We start from the raw sequence: 6,000 nt of genomic DNA, 5'->3' as shown, positions 1-6,000 counted from the left end.
TTTTGATACATCAGGTTCCATCGAGACAGTAGGGAATGTTGTAGGAACCGGATGTGGGCCCTTGCCCACGGGACGACTTCTATGGTTGATGCCATGAGTCCGAGGATTTGGAGATAGTCCCATGCCATGGGGAGAGTTGAATTCAACAGTGCTCATAGTTGTTCCATCAATCTCCTTCTCCTTGTAGGGGGAAGGGTGACTTTGCTCCCTTTGGTGTCGAACCGGACCCACAGGTATTCCAGGCATTGGGAGGGCTGCAGGCTCTTTGGTTGTTGATGACCCACCCGAGGTTCTGCAGTAGTTCCTTGATTCTGGTGGTTGCTTGCTGGCTTTCCTCTGGAGATTTCGCTCTGATCAGCCAGTCATCCAGGTATGGATGCACGAGGATTCCCTCTTTCCTCAGTGCTGCCGCTACTACCACCATGATCTTGGTGAATGTGCAGGGAGCCGTAGCCAGCCCGAACGGTAGGGCCTGGAACTGGTAGTGATGGCCCAATGTCGCAAAGCGTAGGAAACGCTGGTGGATGCGATGGATTGGTATGTGGAGGTAGGCTTCTGACAGATCCAAGGAGGTCAGGAATTCTCCCGGTTGTACCGCCCTTATGACCGCATTCAGGGTTTCCATGAGGAAGCGGGGTACTTTCAGGTAGCGATTGATGGTCTTGAGGTCCAGTATGGGCTGGAATGTTCTCTCTTTCTTGGGCATGATGAAGTAGATGGAATAGTGCCCCGAATTTTGTTCGTGCAGAGGCACCGGTGTTATTGCCTTTAGGGCGAGTAGTTTTGATAGTGTGGTTTCCATTGCCTTCCTCTGGGAGGAGTCGTGGCACGGAGAAATCACAAACTTGTCCGGAGGGATGCTGTGGAAGTCCAGGTAGTATCCCTCTCAGATGATGGATAGGACCCAATTGTCCGACGTTATCTCGACCCATCTTTGGTAGAAAAGGGCAAGCCTGCCCCCTATGATCTCTTCCTGTAGATGGGTCTGCTGATTCTCATTGCATGTTGCGGCTGGGGCCTGGTCCTGAGCCGGCTCCTCTTTTATTGTGTCTGTTCCAAAAGGATTGCCCCTTGCCGACGGGGCAGGGGGCTTGGTAAGTGTTTTTGTATGGTCTATAACGCTGGGATCCTCTGCCCTTGGGTGCCCGGGGAGAGGGGCGTTGGTTTCTCTTGCTCCTGTCCTCCGGTAGACGGGGTACTGGGGACTCGCCCCATTTGTCGGCTAGTTTGTCCAGGTCGCTTCCAAAGAGGAGTGATCCTCTAAAGGGCATTCTCGTGAGCCTCGTCTTAGAGGATGCATCGGCTGACCAGCTTCGGAGCCAGAGCTGTCTTCTGGCTGCTACTATGGATGAGAGGCTCTTGAGAAATGATATTGCCGAGTCTAATGCCTTGATTGGCGTAGTTGTGTCCCTTGCCATCGCCAGGCAGGTGCGTGATACTATGGCGCAGCAAACAGCAATCTGTAGGGTCATAGCTGATACATCGTAATTGCTGCTTGAGGATGGATTCCTGCCGTCTGTCATTGGCATTCTTGAGGGAAGCTCCACCCTCGACTGGTATGGTGGTGCACTTTGTGGTGGCGCAGACCAAGGCGTTGACCTTGGGAAACCTCAGGAGTTCCTTCGTCGCGGGGTCCAAGGGGTAGAGAGCTTCTAGGGCTCGACCCCCCCCCCCCCCTTGAAGGTGGCCTCTGGGGCATCTCATTCCAGGTAGATAAGTTGTTGTACGGCCTGTAGTGTAGGGAAGCGGCATGAGGTTTGGCGGAGCCCGGCCAGGAATGGGCTCGCCTTGGATTCTGCTGTGTTGCATGTGTCTGGGATGGCCAGTGCCTTCAGACTCGTGGCTATGAGAGCTGATAATTCGTCTTTTGGGAAGAAGCGCATCATGGTGGATGCGGTTCCGTTCCTGGAGGGTGTTCCCCCTTCTTCCAGGGGTTCTGGTTCCTCCTCTGAATCATCTGTATCCCCTAAGGGGAGATATTTGTCCAGGGGCGGCTCATCTGGTGGGGGCCGGGAGGGCCCTGGGAGGTTCTGAGCCACTGGCGGGGGTTATGGTTGTGCTGCTGGTGGTCCTGGCTGTGCGTGGATGTAAGATTGTAGTTCCACAAAGAATCCTGCCCAGGTGAAGTTGCCTGGGACTGCATTGGGTGTGGCAGCATTCCCCCGAGGGCCCCCACTGTGGGAGGACCGAGTCGGGAATAGAGAGATCCGGGGAAGTCTCGCTGGTAGATCTAGAGTCCTCTACAGGCTGAGGGGGACCTTGTCTCTGCTCCCCCCGAGCTTCTTCGCACAACAGGCACATGGCGGAGGTCACCTCGGGCTGTGCCACTCTCAGGTGGCAGGCTGGGCAAAGGACTGGGCCTTTAGCTGTCTTGGATGGTGGTGCCATGATTTGCGCGTGTGTCCTGTATAGATGCGCGTGCTGGGAAGCCTGGTTATGCGTTCTGGGTGCGCCTAGGAACGGAAGATGCACGCGTGGCTGTGTGCATGGGCCTAGTTGTGCGCTCAGCACCCTTTGTGCTCGTTGCTGTGCGCACGGCGCATATGCGCACAAGTATTTTATGTGCCCAGCTCGCTGTGTGCATGGCTCAGTTGTGTGGACAAGCGATGATTAAGGGGGGGATGGCACTGGCGACCATGTGGGCAAGATGGCACCCCCCCCCCCCCCAGAGGGTCTCCACATGGGAGGACCCTTGAGCTGGATCGGGGTCTAGCCAGGACGGGGCTGCTCAACCCAATTTAGACAGACGCCGGAGGGACGATCTGTGCGGTTATCCGAGCCTCGGAGACCAGAAACTTAGAGAAACATTTTCTACCTTACCTTGTCTCAGCGCTTCCCGGTCTCTTGCTGGGCGGTCTCTGGCTGTGGGGGGAGAGGGGGATACCTTCAACGCCGCGCTCGGTCTTGCACCCGCTGCTTCTCAGCCGCTCCCTTTTCAGGGGGCTAAGTCCACGCCGGGTCGGCAATAGGACCAAGGCTGCCTCTCAGCCGCTCCCTTCACAGGGGGCTAAGTACACGCCGGGACCGAGGCTTACCTCTGAGGGATGTTGGAAATCACCTCAGGAATTCTCGACTTGGGGAGGGATCCTTAGGTATCACCGCCGGAGAGCGGGGCTCGTCTGTAGGTAATATTCTTTCTTTCTTCTTTGAATTTGGAGTTTGGTTTTCTAACGCTGTGCGTGTGTGAAGTCCCGAACTGCTATGGAGACGGAAAAAACTGAGGAACAGAGCCTCATGCACGGGTATATGTAGTGCTGATGTCACATTGAAATCTGACTCCGTCTCCAACTGCTATCAGGAGCACACTATACCCATTGGTCCTGAGCCAATCTGCTACACGGTAGGAAATAGAGTACAATCAACTCCTAGATTTGAGAAGATTCACCACATCAATAAGCTATCAGCTCAAACAAAATCTAAAAAATCAAGAGATCATACAACTTTTCCACCAGGAAAAGGTCCACAAACTTTAGACTTTGATGCCAAAATATTTCAAAATACCATGTCTGTACATATCAGCATACCAGCAATATTTGTAACTGTATTATGAAGATGACATAAACTTCCTCCCTACAGATAAACAGCTTCCTCAGTTTAATTTATATACTCACCAACAGCAAAAATTTCAGTCCAAGCATATGAAACCTACTAAAAAAAAAACACCAACCAAAGCCAAACAACATTCTTAAAGGAGAATGTGTTTGACAGCTAGTATAAAGATAAAAATTATAATTAATTACACCAGTACTTTTCTAATATGATAGTTCCAAGTATAATTTGAACACAGAACCTATCCTGGAGGGAATCTAAGACCGCTTTCCATGTCCACAGCTGTGATAAAGTGCAGGAGGACCTTGTAAGACTGGAATATTGGGCTTCCAAATGGCAGATGAAATTTTATGTGGATAAGGGCAAGGTGTTGCATATAGGGAAAAATAACCCATGCTATAGTTACACGATGTTAGGTTCTGTATTAGGAGCTACCACCCAGGAAAGAGATCTATACGTCATAGTGGATAATGTGGATAGCTCAATGTGCTGCGGCAGTCAAAAGCAAACAGAATGTTAGGAATTATTAAGAAGGGCATGGTGAATAAAATGGAAAATGTCATAATGGCTCTTTAGCGCTCCATGGTGAGACCACACCTTAAATACTGTGTACAATCCTGGTCGCCGTATCTCAAAAAAAGATATAGTTGCGATGGAGAAGGTACAGAGAAGGGCAACCAAAATGATAAAGGGGATGGAACAGTTCACCTATGAGGAAAGACTAAAGAGATTAGGGCTGTTCAGCTTGGAGAAGAAACAGCTGAGGGGGGATATGATAGAGATGTTTAAAATCATGAGAGGTCTAGAATGGGTAAATGTGAATCTGTAATTTACTCTTTCGGATAATAGAAAGACTAGGGGGCACTCCATGAAGTTAGCATGTGGCACATTTAAACTAATCAGAGAAAGTTCTTTTTCACTCAACGCACAATTAAACTCTGGAATTTGTTGCCAGGGGATGTGGTTAGTGCAGTTTAAAAAGGATTGGATAAGTTCTTGGAGGAGAAGTCCATTACCTACTATTAATTAAGTTGACTTAGAAAATAGCCACTGCTATTACTTGGCAGCAGTAGCATGAGATATACTTAGTTTTTGGGTACTTGCCAGATACTTGTAGCCTGGATTGGCCACTGTTGGAAACAGGATGCTGGGCTTGATGGACCCTTGGTCTGACCCAGTATGGCATGTTCTTATGTTCCTAGCACTTCACCCTGAATTCCCACCCAGCAATAGCAGACAACAGCTGAATCTGATATCAATTATGCTGGATAATTAGCAGGTGTAAAATTGGGCAAATGAGTTGTCCAATGTATTCACATAAATCTTTTATAAAATAGCAACTTACGTGCATACCTCTTGGCCCTGCCCAGGAACACCCCTTTTTTTTTGCACAGGTAAATATGCACATGCTTTTGATATTTCTAAAATAGCATATTTGGTTAGAGCAGCAGGCTACAGGCCAGGGAAAGGAAAATTGGTTCTTACTTGCTAATTTTCGTTCCTGTAATACCACAGTTCAGTCCAGACCAGTGGGGTTATGCACTCCCACCAGCAGATGGAGTCAGAGAACAAACTTTGATGCACTGCCGTATCCCACAGGTGCCACCTGCAGCTCCTTAGTATTAATCAATACCCAAGCTAGATGTCTCCGAAAATATATTTAACCACGAACTTTACGCCATAAAAAGGTGAACTCCAAATCCAAAGTGAAGGGATGGAATCCCCTGAAACTGGAAACCCAGCCCCGGGCTATAGCTCCAAATCTTATTAGAGAGAGTAATTGCATCCTCCAGATTTCTGCTACACAACAGGCATCCAAAGGACAGTCAGCCTTTCAGCCGTAAAAAAACAGGGCGGGCCTCTGGACTGATCTGTGGTATTATAGGAATGAAAATTAGCAGGTAAGAACCAATTTTCCTTTCCTGGACATACCCAGCTCAGTCCAGACCAGTGGTATGAACCAAAGCCACACTACTCTGGGTGGGATCTCGAAAGACCTGCTCTCAAAACCCGTTTCACGAAATTGGAGTCTTCCAGCGCCTGCACATCCAAGCGATAATGCCTGGTAAAGGTGTGTAAGGACAACCATACCACCGCAAATCTCCACTGGAGAAAGAAGCAGCCATTCCGTCCAAGAGATTGCTTGCGCCCCTGTAGAGTGAGCTTTCAAGCCCACCGGTATTTATTGACCCTTGCTAACATAAGCCAAACAAATCGTTTCCTCTAACCATCTGGATGGCGATGCTTTGGACGTTTTGTCCTCTTTCTTGGAATCGCCAAACAGGCCAAGAGATGGTCTGACTTGCAGAAGGAATTGGTGACCTTCAAATACCGCAGTAGAATCCTGAAAACAACCAAGAGGTGGAGTTCTCTTCCCGAAGTAGAGGCTCGGGCCCAATTCGGAAGCCCGGAAGTTCCACCACTTGATTGATATGAAAACCCGAAACTACC

This window comes from Rhinatrema bivittatum, chromosome 4 (genome assembly GCF_901001135.1).
Source record: "Rhinatrema bivittatum chromosome 4, aRhiBiv1.1, whole genome shotgun sequence".
Taxonomy (NCBI): domain Eukaryota; kingdom Metazoa; phylum Chordata; class Amphibia; order Gymnophiona; family Rhinatrematidae; genus Rhinatrema; species Rhinatrema bivittatum.
Note: the sequence above shows the minus strand (reverse complement) of the source record.